The following is a 20462-nucleotide window of genomic DNA, read 5'->3' as shown; positions in this document are numbered from 1 at the left end:
CCACATCCACCCTGCATAAACAGTCTTTTGATTCAGTTTGATATTCTAACATTTAACAATAAATATCAAAATGTATTTACATTTTAAAAAACAAACAAACCAAGAATCAAAATAAGAAAGCTCATTTGTAGTTTTTAACATAGTTAGGGTTTTTTAACTCACTTTTTGTCGCTCCCAAGACGTTATTCCTCTCTCCTACATCGGCCATTACAATAACATGCACATGATAATTATGCAAATTAGGTGATGACGTCATTTAGCGACTTCTAGCGACTTTTAGGACAGCCAATAGCTACTTTCCTTACTGAGGAGTTGGCAACACTGGTCGTGTATCCAAGCATCATTCTCGCTGTATTTCTCAGGGAAGTAGTTGACCGAGCTTGAAGTTTAGTAAGATGCGCACTGAGGGTTTTTTTCAAGTCAGTTTTGGCCGAAGTGTCCAGCTGCTGTACTTCATGGCAAGCACTGGGGAACATGTCCAGTCTGTCTTTGGATAAATGATTTACCCACAGTTTGATCTTTTTCTGGAACGCAGCGATTTTGTCGGACTGTTCATAAATATTGTCCTCTTCCTTGCATAGACACATTTAATGCGTTGAGGTGCTCAAACACATCAGCAAGATATGCAACTCATGCCAACCAGATTTCGTTGTCAAACAGTTCAGCATATGGGGAGTTATTCTCTGAGAGGAAGGTGGCGATTTCTGTTTTAAGTTCATAAACTTCTGAGTGATACAACACTTGCATGTGCTCCGAGCCCAAGTCTTTACACAGCTTTGAGAAGCAGCGGCTGTTTTTTGCACTCCGTTTTATGTGGTTCACCACATTGATGACATCTATTAAAGCCTCGTCGAGCTCCGGCACCATATCCTTGGCCGCCAGCGCTTCACGGTGCAAAAAGCAATGGTTCCACGTCGCATTTGGTGCTCTCTCCAGAATTTGCTTCACCACACCGGAATGTTTCCCGGTCATGGCAGCCGCGCCATCAGTTGTGATTCCCACGCAGTATTCCCAGCTCAGGCCCACTGAGCTCAAATACAAGTCCACACTGTTGAAAATGTCCTCTGCCTTTGTAGTGGTAGGGAGATCTCTGCTGCAGAGAAACTGTTCCTGCAAATCACCATCCAATATGTGTCTCAGATAAACCAACAAAATAGCATGGTTAGCTACATCGGTGGATTCGTCCATCTGCAGGGCATAGCAGGGGCTTGCTTGGACGCGGGCTGTGGTCTGTTCTTTAATATTACCAGACATGTCATGAATACGTCGAGCTATGGTATCATTGGACAGCGGTATGGTTTTCAGCTTGTCTGCCGCTGATTGACCCGTACAACACCACGGTTCCTTCACCTGCCTCCGGTGCGCCGCGCTGCAACGGAGCCGAGATTTCCACCTGCGGGGACAACAACATCTCGGCCGTCTGCGGAGCCGCGCAAACGGCTCCCTGCAGCCCAGCAGCTGACGGTCGGACACCACGGCAACCCGCGACTCCATCACATCCACTCCCCGGAATCCTCCGCTGCAGCGAAGCCGGTGTGTCGGATGACGCATCCTCCCGGAGAAGTCGTGGGACCCTGGCTGTCAGCGGGGCCGTGCTAACGGCTACCAGAAGTCCAGCAGCTGGCGGTCAGGGGCCGTACAACACCACGGTTCCTTCACCTGCCTCCGGTGCGCTCTAGGGCAACGGAGCAGAGAATTACCAGCGAGGAGACAACGACATCCTGGCCGCGCCAAGGGCTCTCAGCAGCCCAGCAGCTGACAGTCGGGCACCACTTCCGAACAATATTAAGGTAAAATACAGAAACCCAGTCATAAAAAGGCACCGCAGCTCCAAACTGTTCTCCACCCTCAACCAGTCCAGAATAGTCTGGGATCCCCATTGCAAGCCGAAGGGACTTTTTTGTGGACACCTGAACATTAGAAGCCTGGCCAATAAACGTGAACAAGTGGAACACCTCCTCAGTGACTCAAATATCGATATCCTAGGCCTCTCAGAGACCTGGCTGAAACCATCATCCGCAGAAGCCCTGGTAATGATGCATGAATACCAGGTATTTAGAAAGGACAGGGAAAGAGGCAAAGGTGGGGGAGTACTACTTTATATAAAATCTAATTTAAAATGCAAACCCCTTGAACTACCAGAAGCCATTAACTTTGACTGTGTTGGAGTAGAAGTGTGGCTATCTACTGAAATGTCTTTCATTCTACTATGTCTATATCGCCACCCATCCGCCAAAATAGACTTTTATGACCAACTAAAAATCATGTTGAACTCAATTGGCTCAAATAAAGAGTTAATCATTTTAGGAGACTTCAATGTAAACTGGGATGACAAACATGGTAGGAAAAACCTGAAATTAACCACCGAAAATTACAACCTAAAACAACTAATAGAGCAACCAACTAGACTGACAAATAAATCGCAGACAAGAATTGATCTTTTATTTACAAACAAACCCGACAGAATATTCAAGACATATAATTTCCTGACTGGTATCTCTGACCATAACAGCATCTTTTTGTCTAGAAAGCTCAATAAATCAAGGTTTACTAGACCACCTAAAGCCCACCCCTCCCCCAGCTTTAATGTAATACCGAGGAATCAGCTACAAAACCTCAGGGAGGGCATAGAAAACATTGACTGGGAGGAAACCCTCTCATCTAACAACATAGAAATCAGCTGTGATTCCTTTCTAAATAAAATCAAAAATGTGTCTCCTCTCACTAGGAGAGGGAAGAGAAGGGCCAGGACACGTAATGCCCTGCCATGACTCGACCAAAATTGCAGGGACCTGATGAGGTCTAGAGACTCACTACTTAAGCATTACCTGAAATCTGGCCTGCCTACCGACAGGTTAAAATGTACACACATGCGTAACAAAGTAATACAGTCTTTGAGAAAGGCCAAAGCAAACTTTTTTATTTCTGTAATCAAGGATGCAAAGGGCAACGGGACGAAGGTGTGGCAAACCTTGAATAAATTATTAGGTAAGGATACCAAGCACAAAACAAACACTCTCGAACTGGAAATTGATGATATCTTGGTGAAGGATCCTGCAAGAATTGCTAACACTTTTAACAATTACTTCTTAGACAGTGTGCTTGAAATAGCAAGACATTTTACTCCCTCAACTATTGTACCTCGCTTGATCAGCAATGAGCAGCCCATTTTTCAGCTGGCTAACATAACAGAGACAGAAGTCTCAAAGATTATTGGAGCACTCAAAGGCTCTAAAACAAAAGATGTATTTGGTATTGACACAAATTTCATAAAGACACACTCTCATGCATTACTTAAACCCATTACGCATCTGGTTAACTTATCAATTAACCAGAACAAAGTCCCGTCAGCCTGGAAGGTGGCCATGGTGACTCCCATTTTTAAATCTGGCTCCAAAACACTGGAAGCCAACTACAGACCAATCAGTATACTACCAGTTATCTCCAAGGTAGCTGCAAAATGGGTAGCGAACCAACTGATCGCACATCTGGACGGAGGCCTCACTCCACTGCATCCTATGCAGTTTGGTTTCAGGGCACACCACTCCACTGAGTCTGCTAATTGTATGTTCATTGAAAAAACTAAGTGTCTGTTGGACAAGTCCCCATGTGTTAGTACTGTATTTCTTGATTTTAAAAAGGCATTTGACACCGTCAACCACAAAGTACTCTTAAACAAACTCACATTTTTTAATTTCTCTGATAACACCATGCTATGGTTTAAATCATACCTATCAAGCAGAACTCAATGTGTAATTCTGACGGGGTCAAATCGCCTTTTCGCACTTCTGTTGGTGTCCCGCAGGGTTCCATCCTTGCGCCTCTGTTGTTCTCACTATACATAAATGACCTTCCAGATGTGTGCCCAGACCTGAATGTCCAGATGTATGCAGACGATGCAGTCATTTTTACTCACGGTTACACTAGACTCAAACCTCACTTTTAAAAAACACATCAAAAAAGTGGCCAACACAATAAGATTCAGCCTACAAAATTTTAAACAAATCAGACCCCTCATCTCGTCTGATGCAGCTAAATCTTACCTTCACTGTATGATTCTGTTCCACATTGAATATTGTTTTGTGGTATGGTCGTTTGCTGGTGTCACTACCCTGAAACCGATTGAACAACTATATAAAAAATCTATTAAGGTATTTGCCAGAAAATCCTATTCGTCTCATCACTGTCCAATTCTTGCGAGACACAAATTCTTAAGTTTGGAAAATTTTAAAAGTTTTAAAAACAGCTGCCTTATCTATAAAACCCTCAATGGGCTGGCTCCTCCCCCATTAGAGGAATTTTTTAGACGGAGAGACAACACACTCAGCACCAGATCTGCCTCTAGAGGGGACTGTGAGGTACAGTTTAGACGTAGCCATATAGGCCAAAACTCATTAACTGTCCAGGGCAGTGCATGTTGGAATAGTCTCCCAACTCTGATCAGAGATAGTTCCACTTTTATTGCTTTTAAAAAACATCTTAAAGAATGGTTACTGTCCCAACAAATATGCACCCATGAATAACATTCTGACTAGCACTTTAATACAGTATTACTGTAGCCTTTATTTGTTACCATATCATATCCTGTACTGTATCCTAGGATAGAATTGCTGCTAACACTGTGCCTTCTTTTATTTATATATATATATATATATATTTTTATCTATTTTCTTTTCTTTTATTTTTTATATATATTTTAAGTTGTTTGTTTTTATGGTATGTCTGTCTGTCCTTTTAATGTGAGGACTACGGGTGGAAATTAGCCTTGGGCTAAACCCGGTATATTTACAGGACGTCATTGCACTAACTGTACATTAATATACATTGTCCTCGGCAAATAAACGATAAATAAAATAAATAAATAAATGACCTCTCTCACCATACCCATGGCTGCAGGTAAAGTAAGCTCTTCAGCTATTGTGTGGGGTTTCTTTGCCTTAGCATTACGGTGAGCTACGTGGTAAGAGGCACGGAGAGCTTCCTCTTGTTTGGAGCACGATGCTGTCAGACACTTCTGTGAAGTCCTCAGCTTCTGGAGTTGTCTTTGAAAAAACTCCACCGGCTTGTCTTTACATGCAGGATGTTTAGTATCCAAATGGCGCCTCAGTTTCGATGGTTTCATGCTCTCATTTGCATGCACTTCACAACATATAACACACTGGGGTTTCTGTCCTTTACTATCCTCAATGTACGAAAATCCACATTTTAAATACACCGGGTCATATTTACGCTTCGCCATTGCAACACAGACAGTGAGCATCAATCAAATGGCAGTTACCATGGCTACCGCGTCTAGGCGGCTGCACGCGTCTGACGAGTGCCTTTCAAAATAAATAATTTTTCAAAATAAAAGACATGTCAAACATCAGATGCGCATTAAATATTATTTACTTTTTTTGACCAGCTGTCCGCGACCCACCCAGAACGGGTCTGCGACCCACTTTTGGGTCGGGACCCACAAGTTGAGAACCACTGCACTAATTGACTCTGCAGTGTGAGGGTGAGCCATCTCTTTCAGGTTTAGGAGTTTGTGCTCAGCCTTGTTGTCCTCGGGGTTGAAGTAGCAGGCGCTGACTCCCAGGAAGGATGCTGTGAGCCCTTTTTTAGTCCATATATCCAACCCTGTTGTTATTCTGCGTGCTGTGGCCAGGTTTTGTTTGACCTTTTCTTTTTCTTCTTTGTAAAAGTTTTCAATTAAGTTTAAAATTTTCTGTCTTTTTGGCACTTTAAACTTTTTGTCCATTTTTGCCATCATGGAGATGAACTCCTCATCCTCAACGATTCGTGCTGGGAGTCCTGTGCGGCCTATCCACTGTGCAATCCCCTCCTCTTTGGTGCGTTGCTCTGGGGAGTTGCTGCTGTACATCTTTGTGGCAAAGAAATCCACAGCACTAGTAGTTGGCTTGGGTGGGACTTGCTTCACTGAAGCTCTTTCTGGAATCTAGAAAAGAAATAGATGCAAGTGTCAGAACAGAAGCAGCAGTTGTAAATATTAAGCTATCAGACATTAACATTTACAGTAGTTGTTTTGTTTAACTTTAACAACTCAGGGACTTCCAAGCAGGGTTAGGTTATATTTGAGCACTTTTTTGCATTGTCAATCTCTCTTACTTATTTTACCCATGTTTCACTCTTTCACAATAAATACGCAGACACACGTTTGTCCATGTCGTTAGCTCCAGTCGCTAACTTCCACTGGGAGTGTACCTATGTTCCCCGGGTCCTATGTTCCCCGATCGCGGCTAACTCGGTTGCTAGCTCAGCAGCTAACTCCGCTGTTAGCTCGGCGGCTAACTCGGCTGCTAACTCAGCGGCTAACTCAGCTAACAGGCTAACTGTAGACGGGATCAACCCTATGTCACATACAAAGCGGGGAACATAGGACTCGGGGTCTCGTCTCGTTTTCGTCACGTGATAAAGGTACGTTGACGAAGATATTTCGTCATAATTTTCGTTGACAAAAGCAACACTAGTGGGCAGGCAGGAATAGGCAGGTCTGTGACTGAGGAATCAGAATACTACAAGGAATATTACTCCAACAATGAGGTTTAGGGTTGTACCACTGTTATCACTGAAAGAAAACCACCCCCACATCACAAGGAGACAGACTAGGGCAGTGGTCTCCAACCTTGCTCCTGGAAAGCTACTGTCCTGCATGTTTTAGGTATCTCCTCATTCTAACACACCTGATTCTAAGTAATAACTCAATAACACAAGGAGGGAGGAGAAACAACAGAATAACATGGGGAGGGAGGAGGAGAAGGCTGTACCCTGACCAAAAAAAAAAAGTCTTAAGAAATTGAAGTTTGATTAGTTTGATTAAGAATAACAAGGTTTGTTACTAAAGATTACTTTCATTTTCTCGATTAATCAAGTAGTCATTTGATCAACAAAATGACAAAATGTGTCCCAAACATCCTTCATTTGTCCCAACAATAGTCAACAACCCAGTTATTTAGTTTTCTACTGTATCATAGACTACTGAAATCAGACTTTTTTCTTGACTAAAAACAATCAATTATCAAGTAGTTCACAATTCATTTTCTGTTGATTAATATCTTAAAAGTAAAGGGCATCAGTGTGATGTAGCAGAGATATGTACCACTATGTGAACACTGACATATGTAGTTCCACACTCGGGTGAGTACCATTTAAACTAAATAAATCCTCAGGGATACACATATCTCATCCTAGAGCCTGATTCAAATCATGATAACTTCACTAGACAGATTAGTAAAGTTATTTTACTTCTAGTTTTTCATTCAGGAACGTGAAATGATCACTGCTCCTCTCTACCCTTCAGCAGAGTCTAAATCCTCTACCTGAATTCTCTCTGAATCTGTTTATGCAGTTGATTACACAGCAGCTTTTGACCACTTTAGCAGCATTTTCATGCTTTTTCCTCCACATGAATGCATTAGTGACAGATGCTGACTGTTATGTGTTTGCCACCTAGAGGAGGGGCGTGTGTGTGCGACTGTGGAGACTTCCATGTGCAGTAACATACTGTGTATACTCTCTACATAGCTGACTGCAAAATGAGGAGCAGCTGGATAGACAGGTGACAGGGTCAACCTTTCCTATCCCATTGTGCTCCTCAAATACTTTTTAAGTTGTAGCTTGAAAAATGAGAGCTTGGTCGCAAATTGATGGACTTAGAGACTAGTAGTAGTAGTGAAGAAGGAGCAAGAAGCGGGGATAGATACATGATAGATGTCTTCTGCTGTACTCTCGCTTCTTGCTCCCTCTTCACTACTACTACTTGTCTCTTCGGGCAATAGATGTGCTCTGTGCGGGATCTTACGCAACCACACGATATTTCAGTGATCGAGCGAGATTTCGGCAAACAAACTTTCCAATGCATCGATTTATGAGTAAAAGACACCACTGTAGAAGTTTGATAACAATCCAGGCATTATTAGTGGGGTAATTTACGAGATACACTAAGCACTATATATACATTATTATTTTGTATATTGAATAAAAGTAATGGAATACAATTGTGTTAAATATTACATTTCGTAACTATTAGTCTAAGTCCCTTTAAATACACTGTAGGTGGATAAAATATTGAATATTTATAATTCTTTTGCGGTTACACCATTTGACATGTTCAGGAGCATTCAGTCTTACTTTTGGTAAAAAAAATGGTGCAAAGGTAATTTCAAATTAAATAAACAACAAAAATACAAAATGTACATTTTAACAAACCTGATGTTCGACCCAGTAGCTATAGGAAGTGACACATACATTCTAACAATGTAATTCTAAACTTATCCTTCAACATAGTCTGTGTGTACCATGTCATTCATCAGCCTGTGTAGCAGTCTGTCAGTCTACATGTCTGTCTTATAGCAGCAGCAACACACTGAACAGTGCCTTTGAGTCGGTCTCCGCCTCCATTCCCCGCTCTTCCATACCTCATCATATTTTCTATGTGGACAGCTGTCAGAAGGCCACCAGGGTTATTATCTTGATATGAGATACACCATGTCGGCCTTGGGCATATCCCTCTCTCTCTCTCTCTCTCTCGCTCTCTCTGTCTCCGCCTCTTGCTCTCCAGCCCTCTTGCTTGCTCCTCTTATATCAGGTAATAGGTGTATTGATCTCTGGCCACCTCTGTTGCCAGGTGACAGACGGACCAGTGGGGATTAAGTGGTCAATCTGCATTATTGGCATCCTTGCCCTTTTTATATATCCTGTCTCTCGTGTCTGTGTGTGTGTGGTCATACACGTGTGCACATGGATTCTTGAATGTGTGTATTATGTTCATGTGTCAGCGTGAAAACATCAAAGATACTTGACCCCCCCCCCCCCCCCCCGTTCCTTCCTTCCATAGGGATATTTTTAGCTAAAAGCGAGCCACACTGATAGGCTGATAGGCTGATGGGACTCTGATTGATCACACACCAATTGGAATTGGGCAATGTCCATTCTCCATAATGAGAATCGGACGCTTACCTCAGCTGCCAGCGTCCGAACCAATTTGTAGAGGCGGAAAATGAAAGTTGTTTGAATCAGGCGTGAGGCGCTGTGTCCACTGGGGACCTCTTTACGGCACTGGCTTATTTCTTCTCTTTGTTTACTGTGGAAAGGACACACTGATGACAGCTCTGAGGGCTGAGTGTGTGCTCAGAGCGTTGGGGGCTCCAGTTTAAAATAAAAAAAAAAATCAGCTTGAACAAAAGAGAAAAGCAGTACTTGGCATAGCAGTAGCAGGGGCAATGACAAGTGCTTCCCCAAGTGGCTGCTGCACTCTGAGAAGTAAAATAGAGATGCTTTGCAGTTGCAAGCCCTCAGCGAGTTGTGCATTTTAAAACACATACTGCAGTGTGTGCTGCCAAATAAGGATACAAGCATCACATTCACTGCTGCTGATAAGCCTTATATATTTACTTGCCTGAATTTTTGCAACATTTTTTGAGAAGTATATTAAGATTGGCGAAGAGCATCAGTGGCACTAGCATCCTCCTCACTGCTCTGTTCCATCGTTGCTCCAGCATTCTCATTACCTTTCTCCAATTGTTGTGCAATTTTAACAGAATTTCTAGAGAATATACAAAATGTGTTTCCATCCAACTATTTGGAGTTAGGTCACTGAGATAAACAGCTGGTGGAGCTAATTCTCCAGTTGGTACCATTAAACCATTGCAGACACAACAAGATGAGGCAATTAAATGAATGCCTGTGAAATAAAATACAAATCTGGCAAGAAAAACATGATGGAAATATGACAATTATCTGTATTTCATGCATTCATTTGAGGAGGTCTCCTCATCACTCCACAGAATATATTTATGATTCTTTGTTTTCCTATTAATTATCCCAGTACCTCTAAGACTTTAATCACACTCAGGGTTTTATAGTATTTTCTTTATTTTGTCATGGGTTGATAAGAAGTACCTACATAATGCTAGCCATGCCTATAATCACAGTAAAACACGGTATGCATTACTGTATCCTGCACTAATGTACAATGGTCATGTTTTAAAGGGGACCTGCTATGCTCATTCCCAGCTCTATATTTTTATTCTGGGACGCCACTTGAGTAGTTTTGCATGATTCATAGTAGAAAAATAATAGTTGTATACTGGCCCTTTATGCAGCCCCTCAGTTCAGTTTGTCTCTTTAAGGCCCCCCTCCCGATGAGCTCACTATTTGGATTGGCCAGCTTTCCAGAAGCCTGCTGAGGGACAGTCATATTGTGTTAAGTTGTGTTAAGTTACCGCTGATGTAAACCCAACATTCCCTGCTTTACATCTACATATTAAAAGCTTTTAAATCACTAAAAAACAGGAGCCTTTTATTGTGAAGAATTTGCAGGAAATTAAATGCGTTCCTCTTTGAATTAAGAGAGTTTTGTTCATGGTTCGAATCCCCAAAATGATGGAAAAATGCCATCATGCTAGAATAGTGGGGCAGTGAATGTGCACAATGTTTTTGGAGCAGATGATCATATAAAAAAATCTGTCACAAGCTGAAGTTGGCTCGGGCTGAAAGAATAGATAAAAACTGCTCAGAGCAGTCTGAAGATGGTGCTTTTTGCTCTCAGGGATTACTTCTACATTTACCTCATTATCTGACATTTGGACGGGTTTAATATGAAGCAGCCCCATGCATGCGCAACAAGTTAGTAATTAAATCTGATCTGAGCATCTAATGACAATCTTAAGAAAATAGAGCAGAGACTAAGGTATCTATAAATCTTTACAGTCAATGGGTCAAGTAAATGTGTGAGGTTCCCTACAGTAAAACACGATGCATACATACATATGCATGTGTAGCAGCCCACCAAGACAGTGAGTAATTAAATCCATTGGGAGTTGTGCTCACTGCAGAAGAGAGGAAAACACAGTGACAAAGAGAGCTCCACATCCAGTTGATAGACACATCCCAAGTCAATATATAATGTATTACAGCGCACAGGGACCTCCTAAAGATTACCATCAGTTGATAGACTCAGGCCTAACTCACTGGACAATATAGAATACAGTACCTCAGGGACCAATGGAGAGTGACGGTATAATCATCCTGCCTGGTAGGAGAGAGGGACTTCTACAACACACCCATTACAGTTGATCAAACTCAGTCAATGCTCAGTGCGTTCCACTTCAAAACATCTTTCCTGTAGTTGATGAAGTGTCCACTGATGGTTAAGGTTAGTTGTTTTGTTCAACACTACAACAATAAGTACTTGTTAAAACGCAGTCACACTTGCACCTCCTTAAATATTGTCTATATGGTGTTTTTTTAATCACTTTGGTCACTACTGAAATCAAAAACCATTTGATGGATTGCCATGAAATTCTTTAGACATTCATGGTCCCCAGCTGATGAATCCTACAGACTTTGGTGATCTCCTGACTCTTCCTCTAGTGCCATGATCACGTCAAAATTTCAATATGTGCATTTTGTTTATGACCAAATACCTGCGATGTAATGACAGTCCCTTCAGACTCAACTATACTTTGTGCTAACAACATCATTTTAGCAACATGGTGAACATGATAAACATGACTCACTTAATGTTAGCATGTTAGCATTTCACTCAAAAGCACTGCTAACAGCTCCACCGCAAGTTGTAAAAGTTTAAGCAGAGTTTTTTCCTGAAATAGACATTGTTGTACTTCACAAGTACACAGTCCATCCACAGTGCCAGTGTTCTGAGTTCAACTTTAGCACAGACCCCAACTTGCAAACAGCACATCAACCAGACAACTTAAGCATATGACTCAGCCTGTTCAATCAAACAGCTTTATTTATTTATACTTTTGTTTTGTAGTGTTTTTATTGTTTCTTTTGTTTCCCTTTTGGCTTGTTAGTAGATGTGTTGGAGATGAGGAACACCAATCTTGGAAATATGATTATTTGCTTTGTTGTACATTAGTTCATGTGACCAAAATAAATAAAGGGGGGAAAAAAAGAATAAAAAAGAAAAAAAAACTAATGATGGCATTAGATGGAATAAGAAAATTCCTAAAGTTGTTACAGTCCACCCTGAGACGAACATGACTACATTTCATGACAATAAGTCCAATAGTTAGTCATGACACCAAAAACTACATGTCAACTTCCTGGTGGGACTACATCTAGAATATGAATATCATTAGGTTTCATCCTCAGGAGACCATGAATGTCTGTACAATTTTTTGTACCAATCCATCTGGTAGATGTACAGTAGAGATATTTGAAAGGAAATGTGAAAACTTTGAGCTACAGGTGCTATGGGAAAAAGTCTTTAGGTTTCATCTGGACACCTCGTACCAAACGTCATGGTAACCAAGAGTTGTAGAGACAATCACTAAAAAGTCAATTCATAGTGGTGCTAGATGAAAAAACTGGGTATCAAAGATGAATGCCTGTACAAAATGACGTTGCTAGCATGGCTAAAAAGAAAAGGTCACAATTTGATTCGAAATCCTTATTGGAGTGAGGGGCATGTAGGTACAGTATGAAACATAGTCCAGTATACTGTAGCTCTCACTCTTCCTTCACTGTGTTTATCCATCATATTCAACCACCAAACTGTGACACATATCAGCCCACCCACCTCCACATCACAAAAGCCATGTGTGATGGGAAACACACTCAGCCAGTAAACGGGGGGCCTGGAGGGGGCTCTTAGCACAACAAACAATGGCTGACCTTGGCGAGCCGTCTTCATCTAACACATCCATGTTGTTGGTCCTGTTACTGTGTACTAGGACATGTGGGACTTTCCCCTGCGGTCACATCTGTAGTGACTGCTAATTCTAATAACATACTTCCATGTATCCCAAAAAAAAAGCCTGAAGGAGGATGTTGATGTATGGAGAAATGATGGGGTATGTCTATGTCACTGTTGGGAGCTGTATAGGCATATGTACGTACACACACACACACACACACACACATATACTGTACACACCAATCAGGCTTTTGTACGCTCCCTGTTCCCTGCTGTGGAGACATGCTTTACATTTACATAGAGTGACAGAATGTTGTTTTTAATGTTTCCCTCTGTCAAGGGGGATCCGTGTCTCTGCTGCACCCTCCTATCACGATGAACACACACACACACACACACACACACTACCCAATCCACATACTCTACTACCATCTCCACACACATCATACATGCAAATTCACACATAGAAACAAACGTGCAACTGTATAAAATTGTAACACACATGAAGCCAGTGACAGCACAGACATTAAAGCTTTTTGACTGGCAGGGAGCCAAGGCTATATACCCGACCCCCACCCGACCTGACAAATATCTACACCGAAGCAGCCAAGAACACAAAGACAAGGAGAAACTGTGTCTATCTCCGTCTTTCTGTGCAGTCAGGTTTGATGCCGACTGCAGACGATAAGAAGGTTTCTAGCCACACAGCAGCGGGAAAAAGCTTGCCTCCGAGTCTTTCTCGCTCTATTTTGTTCCTTTCAGTAAAACTCAATGCTTTGGCTATTGAGTGAGCTCTGCTGATATGGATTTTCAGGTTGCATGTAACACTGAGCTTTTACATGACAGGCCCAGTGCACCTGGGTGATCATTTCTAGTGGAGTGCAAGTGGTGAAAATGACAAAAAAAACAACTTTGCACATCGTATACACTTAAGCGGTGACTCACAAAGCTATCCAACACACTGTAAATATACTACACACTCATTTTATATAGCTATTTTAGACGCAGTGCAAATATCTTGTATGGATGTGTTTGGATTTGAAAGTTAAGTTAAAATTAAGCAGAATTTTTTTTGGCTCCTTCCCAACCATACATGATGTAATAGGCAGCACTCCGAGGTCTGTTTTGTGTGTTTACCCCCAACTGTGCTGGCAACTGCTACACTGAGTACAGTTAATTAACCAAAGTGAAGGAAGTGAATGGGATAGGATAGGAACACTGGCTGAACGTTGCCCCAATTGTGCCTACAGGGATGCTGTTCCAATAACATGTTATGGAATTTGAACGCCGTGTCAGATTAATACATCAAATCCGGATCTTTCTCCCAATCCTTTCCTGAATCTTATTAGGTTCACATTTTTTATGTATGTAAAGCATAAAATAACCTCAATTTATATATTTCTAATCACCTTTTGTCAGATGAGAAGGCAGAAACAGCTGTTTTTGATGGATAGCAGCCTAGTATCTAATAAACCTGTACCTGAGGGTGATACATAATATATTAAATGTTAATAAAAAGGTTTCTGACACATTCAACAGCTGTAGCCAACTCTAAATATTGAAGCTTCTGATTATTTAAATCCAGAACTGTGAAATTGAGCTGATTAAAATGTTCATATATGAATCAAAGTTGTATTTTTTTACCCCTTTATTTGCTTTAAGTGCAATACAAGTGATCTATATCATAACAAGCAACATATGACATAGCACAGCACAACAGGGGGAAAGTGGACTCAAACAAACTGTGACAAAAAGAAGGGGAAGAAAAGATGAAACCGCAGCAACAACAAAAAAAGATAAGAATAAAACAAAAAAGGTGGCTTATGTTTTCTTATCGTAGCATGCATGTGTTAAGGTACTTGTGTGTGAGTGTGTGTGTGTGTGTGAGTGGGGGTTTTCTGTGTGTGTATTGGGGCAGTATTAACCAAAGGAAGAAAGGAATATAAAGAGAAAATAAAATCAATAGATAAACATGAATAAAAAAGCAAACAAATATTATCATCCATAATGCTATAGCAGGACTTTTGTCAAAGGGGGTGCTGGGGTGGATCAAGCAGGTTTGTTTGTTTTTTTAGCTCTTTCTCCCCTCTCCTCTTCCTTGTTTTTATTCCCATCTTGCCCCCTTCAGGCTGCCGTCAGGCCCAGAGGAGGTAGCTGACCTGTTCCGGGTCAGATGACCCTAACCCTAAAGAAAGGGTCTGTTCAGCTGGGTCTGGAGAGGGGCTTAGCAGGGATCAGCTGTCCCAAACCAGTCGTGACCAGTCCAGATCCCCCCCCAGTCATCAGAGCCCATAACCCTGTCAGTAACTGTACTAGATTCATAGCTTAAACGAAGATATTAAGAACTGACGGACAGCAACATTCATTTAACAGGGCAAAGATTACATACTGACACTTCACAAAAACACACACACACACACACACACACACACACACACACACACACACACACACACACACACACACACACACACATTGGGTTCAATAGAACTATTTTGCATTTGAATCAGCAGTAATCAAATCCACTTATTAAATCAGAGCCCCTTGAAATCCTTCATCAAAATCACCTGGGTTCAGCACTCAACAGCTGGAACTAAATGTTAAAATGACTCAAGCACTAACAATCAGTTGAGATCTGGACTTTTTGTTGGAGACAGAATGAAGACGAAGGTTTGAGGGTTTTATTGGCTCATAATGTTAAAAAGCTGGAGCTGAAACTTGAATGAATGAATGGATGGCTGGATGAATGTATAGTTTATTCCAGTCTTACATTATAAAGACATAACATTTAATAGTTTATGTGGTTATACAAGTGGCAAAGCATCATCATACATATTTACACCAATCTATTTCACACAATAAGATACACACAGCCAATGACTGAAAGAGGAATAGGCTGAAGTCCAAGGTTTATTTTTGCCTATCTTATACAATCCATAAAATTACCTAGAAAATTTGAGTAGCAAGAACATGGGAAGCAGGAAAACATCTATACATTTGTATTTGATACATTCTGACTTTTTCATATAGACATTAAGAAAACTACATTTCTCAGCCATGAAATACAGACTTTTACTAACCATTGTTATATAAGAGTCTTCAGACAGGGGCCACCAACATCATTTTGAAGCAGTTGTGGCATTTTTATGACAAAGGCAGTTACTAATAGCACTGTAATAAGACGCATTATACAAAATTACAGTTTATGAACACAATTGAGAGCATATAATTATTGCATAACTAAATTATGTTAAAAACTTAAAAGAAGCTTCTGTGAATAATTAGTGTTGTCTTGATGTTTTGTAGTCAACAAATGTTCTCAGAATCTCAACATAGTGAGAGATTATTACTTGATAATCACTCATCAGAATATATACAGTATAACATCTGTCATTTGCATAGTACTTAGACTAGTTTTTATAATCTGGTTATATCTCACTGTACTAACACAATTAAATGTCACTTTCTCTGTTCATTCAAACACATTCAAATGTTTCTTTTCTCTGATGAAGTAACACCTCCTCCTTCTGAGGTAGAAGTGTGTTTGTTTCTTCCTTTTAAAAAAGGATCAAGGCAGGAATTTGACATACGCTCCAGCATAGATAACATACCTTAACATTAAAATCTTAGATTGTAATCCATAATTCAAAGAGAGCTGGTAACATTAATAATAGTTAATAAATTACCGTAAAAACTTTATATACTATAGCACCTTTTAAAACCAGTTTACAAAGTGCGTTGGCAGACAAAGGCAGCACAATACAAAAATATACAACACAGAGAGCGGTAACAAGGCCGACTTTAACGAGACCAAAGTAGAAGTAGAAATAAACTACACTGAAAAACATGACTTTTTGGTGCAGTAAACTCTATTACAGTAACTGTCATAATTTCTACCTTGTTTTTTTAAGATTCAGTAAGAACTAGAGTTTCTTAAGTAAAATTAAACATTTTATTAACTTAATACATGAATTATGGGGGAAGAGTAAGTTTTACTTTGGTTTCCTCATACTATTTAAATGTTTAATAGTTGTATGTACACAAACCTAGAAACACTACATAAACTTTATGTGCAGTGAGAGTTCAGGTGTAATATTCCTTTAGAATGACGTAACTTCCTGTAGGGCCTGCTGGAAAATAAACAAATTTCCGACTGAGCTGAAAACGTCCGAGTCCGTCCGTCCCTACAGTCTATGGTCCGTCGGAGTGATTCTGAGACTGTCTATTAATGTATAGTGACATAACACTTTACTCTGAAAGTGTAGCGTTTTGAAACGCATGCACGATGCATGCGCACAGTACAACAGGACTGACTGCTCCGGACGTGACAGGATCACAGAGCAAGGTGTAGCACGTGCGACAGTCATTTCGCAGGTAAGTTATTACCGTTCTGTTTTAAATTTGTGATAATATATAAGTCTGCATGTAGTTTGACGCAAGATATGTCACTGTAAGTCACTATAAGTTAATTTAAAGTTAGCATAGCGCACGACGCTGAAGTTAGCTTCCGATTCGGCACTTAAGGGAAAAGTGAAGAGGGAATGAATTTAAAATGAATGAATGAATAAAATTAATGAATCATAAAAACACAGTCCCTGATTTGTGAAACCCTTAATCTATTTGTGAAAATGCTATAAATGCACATTTCACTGTAGACTTCACTTTTTGGACTGTAGACCTCATTAGACCAAGTCCAGATTAAAAACCACTGACCCTTGATTTCTCAAATCTGGACTAGATTATCCTACAGACCCTGTTTTTATGAATCTTCAGGGTCTGTTTATTATTTTACTCAGGATTCATGTTTTTGTAGAATCAATTGTTCATTACAAGTTCTATAAATCTGTCATGTGTTAATTGTTTTATTAAGCTAGAGTCTAGAGTCAAACACAAATGAACATTTTGTTTTGTCTAGCTGCTAGACAAAACAAAATGTTCATTTGTGTTTGTTCATGATACAGTTTATTTCTCATGAAGTCTTATTAAAATATTTTTCTATCTATCAACAGGAAGCAAATCAGAACAGAACATTATTCTCATCATTCAGGCAAGTAGAAAATAATGTATGCATGATATAATATTGTTTTGTTATTTTCCCTTATTCATCCATTATAACGTAATATTAAAATTGTGACTGAATATTTTAGACCATTGTTTTAATACCACAAATTGTGTCTCTTAATTTTCAGGGTCCCCTTTGGAGGAGCCAGTGGACTTTGTGGACAGTTGGAGTTGAGGTCTCGGGAGAGGAGGTCGAGGAGAAATTCAACAGGGAGAAAGAGTAGGCCTCTTGTGATATGAGATGGTCATGCAAAAGATGCAATTTTAGGTCATCAAAATGTTAAGAGCTCATAAAACATTATAGGTTGAAGCATCCACACACTGGTCAAGGCCGGTCACTACCCTGCTTGTACTCAGATTGTCCTTGTTTATTTAAAAGTTGGGGGGCACTTCATGCACATTTGTCTAGAAATCATACACAGACTCAGTCAGGGCAGATAGTTTCATTTTCGTGTCTTGTATGTGATTCATGTAGTTTTAACACAGAAGCAATATTTTGAACACCTCTGGACTCATCTGAAAAAGCACGAAACTGTTAATTGTGTTTTTAAAGATTGTGACTACAGTACGAATATATATTCAACTTTTGCTTCACATAAAAGTAGGAAGCACAATCCTCACTGCATTGAAGATTTTAAAAATACTGTATTCCAGACACATTCAAGTCAGGCAAGTGAGGTAACAGAGGGTAGTAGTTTGATTGAAAGTGAAGTTAAACGTTAAATGTTCTTGAATATCTGATTATTATATTTCTGTAATGAATGTTGAAACTCTGTTTCAGAGGGTTGTACGTTTTTCACTGCATATTTGAAAAGCACTATTCCAGATCTGTACTGCATGCACAAAAGTATTGGGACACCTGCACAATCTAATGCAATATTTATTTCCAGTACAACAGCTTTGCCAGCTTATACTTTTGTTAAGCTTCTACATGCTCAGTTTTTATTTACATTGTCAGTAAGGTGATAATTCAACTTTATGTTTATTACTGAAATTGTGGTGGATGGTGCCGGTCTACCATTATAGCGCATTATATTGACAGTGTTCCTAATATTTTGCCCCAATAGTGTATATTGGATGTGTATACTGTGTAATACTGTCTGTCTGTTCTTTTTATGTCTTGTTAAGTCATGCCAATGTTACATTTATGGCTGCCCCATTAAAAGATTGGGCAATTCAATCCACAATAGTAGTGGATTTACTTTGACGGTTCTTGTTTGTTAAACTGTTTAAAATGAAAAATAAACAGTTTAATTGCATTGTAATAAAGTTGTGTGATACTGTATGTGATAAATATATATTGAATGCATAGAGTATTGGTTACATTTATTTGGTAACATTTATCAAAAGAACTGGCAATGATTACCTAATTTTAGTGAGTAATGTAATGTAACCAAGTAAATTAAAATGTCAAGCACAAGAAAATTAAAATCTACTAAATTACTTCATAACAGTAAATACTACAGATATTTAACATTTACTTAAAATTTTGAGTAAAATGATGTTCCTGCCTATGAAAAACAAGTAGACTTTACTTAATTTGTTTAAATAATATAACTTCAAACTTGGATGTAATTAAGTAAATGTTACTTAATATCTTCACAACTGTTACTACTATACTGGCAAGTGAGTGTTACTTGATATTGCAGCATTCAATTTTACTTAAATCATTTGCGTGCAAATACTTAAGATATATTTTTTAAGTAAATCTTATGAGTTGTTTTTTTCAGTGTATGAACAATAAGTCAAAATGCAGTTTTCACCAGATTCAAATAGACAAAAACAAATAGGATGCATATCCATACATGCTCTGATATCTTAGGAAGTAATGTGCTCATATGTAGAAAGTGGAGGTGTCCCATACCTGCCATAATGTTTGCCTTTTTATTAACTGTAACCACCATGTTTTCCCAAATCTTAACCATGTGTTTGAGTTGAGCATAAGCATACCCTGCTTTCAAAAGCATACCTTGTAGAGGTAAACACAGTTACAGCCACTGTTGTCTCACCATAAACATATTGTGTGTGTGTTCTTTATTATTGTAGGTCTTTTGTACATGATGTTGGCTTATTAGCAAGTCTATGTTGCCTCATTTCTACCACTAACTGCTGATCAGTTTGTGCATGTATCTCCTGAAAGAGATACAAACAAACAAACGGGGCCCACCCATAAGAGTACTACTGCTATTACTACTACACCACATGGTATCTTTAAGTATTTTACTATAACCCATATCTCCATCCATTTATTGACGTTACTTTGACTGGAAAAACATTCACATTTGACATGAAAAAGGAAACATTGAGCGTAATTTGAGGTTTCTCACATTCATGGTATAAGGGTGGAAGATTCTGACAAAAACAGAAGGTCTATGTTTAATACTGTCTGCTCTGTCTTTGTAAAACCTTAAATTCAATTTGGTGCCTGTCATCAATTCCACTATTGTTGGAACATAAGTTTAAGATTATAGGACCCTCACCCTAACCCATACATTGCCAGTATGTTCAATATAATTAAATAAGTAATGTAACAGGAGAGCCTCCAATTACTGATATTATTCCCCATCTAGAAGGACAAGTTGAAACATTTGGACGGGTTGTTGCCTTTTCTAAAAACGTTATCACTTCATCAACAGCTACAAGCACTAGTGTCTTGATGGATATTTCCCTGACACATTGTTTTCTCTCTCCGTCATCAGGAGCGCGTTGACTGCTGACTGGCTGTATTGTCTAT

The sequence above is a fragment of the Scomber japonicus genome, chromosome 7, assembly GCF_027409825.1.
Source record: "Scomber japonicus isolate fScoJap1 chromosome 7, fScoJap1.pri, whole genome shotgun sequence".
NCBI classification, from domain to species: Eukaryota; Metazoa; Chordata; class Actinopteri; order Scombriformes; family Scombridae; genus Scomber; species Scomber japonicus.
This window is presented reverse-complemented; position numbering follows the sequence as displayed.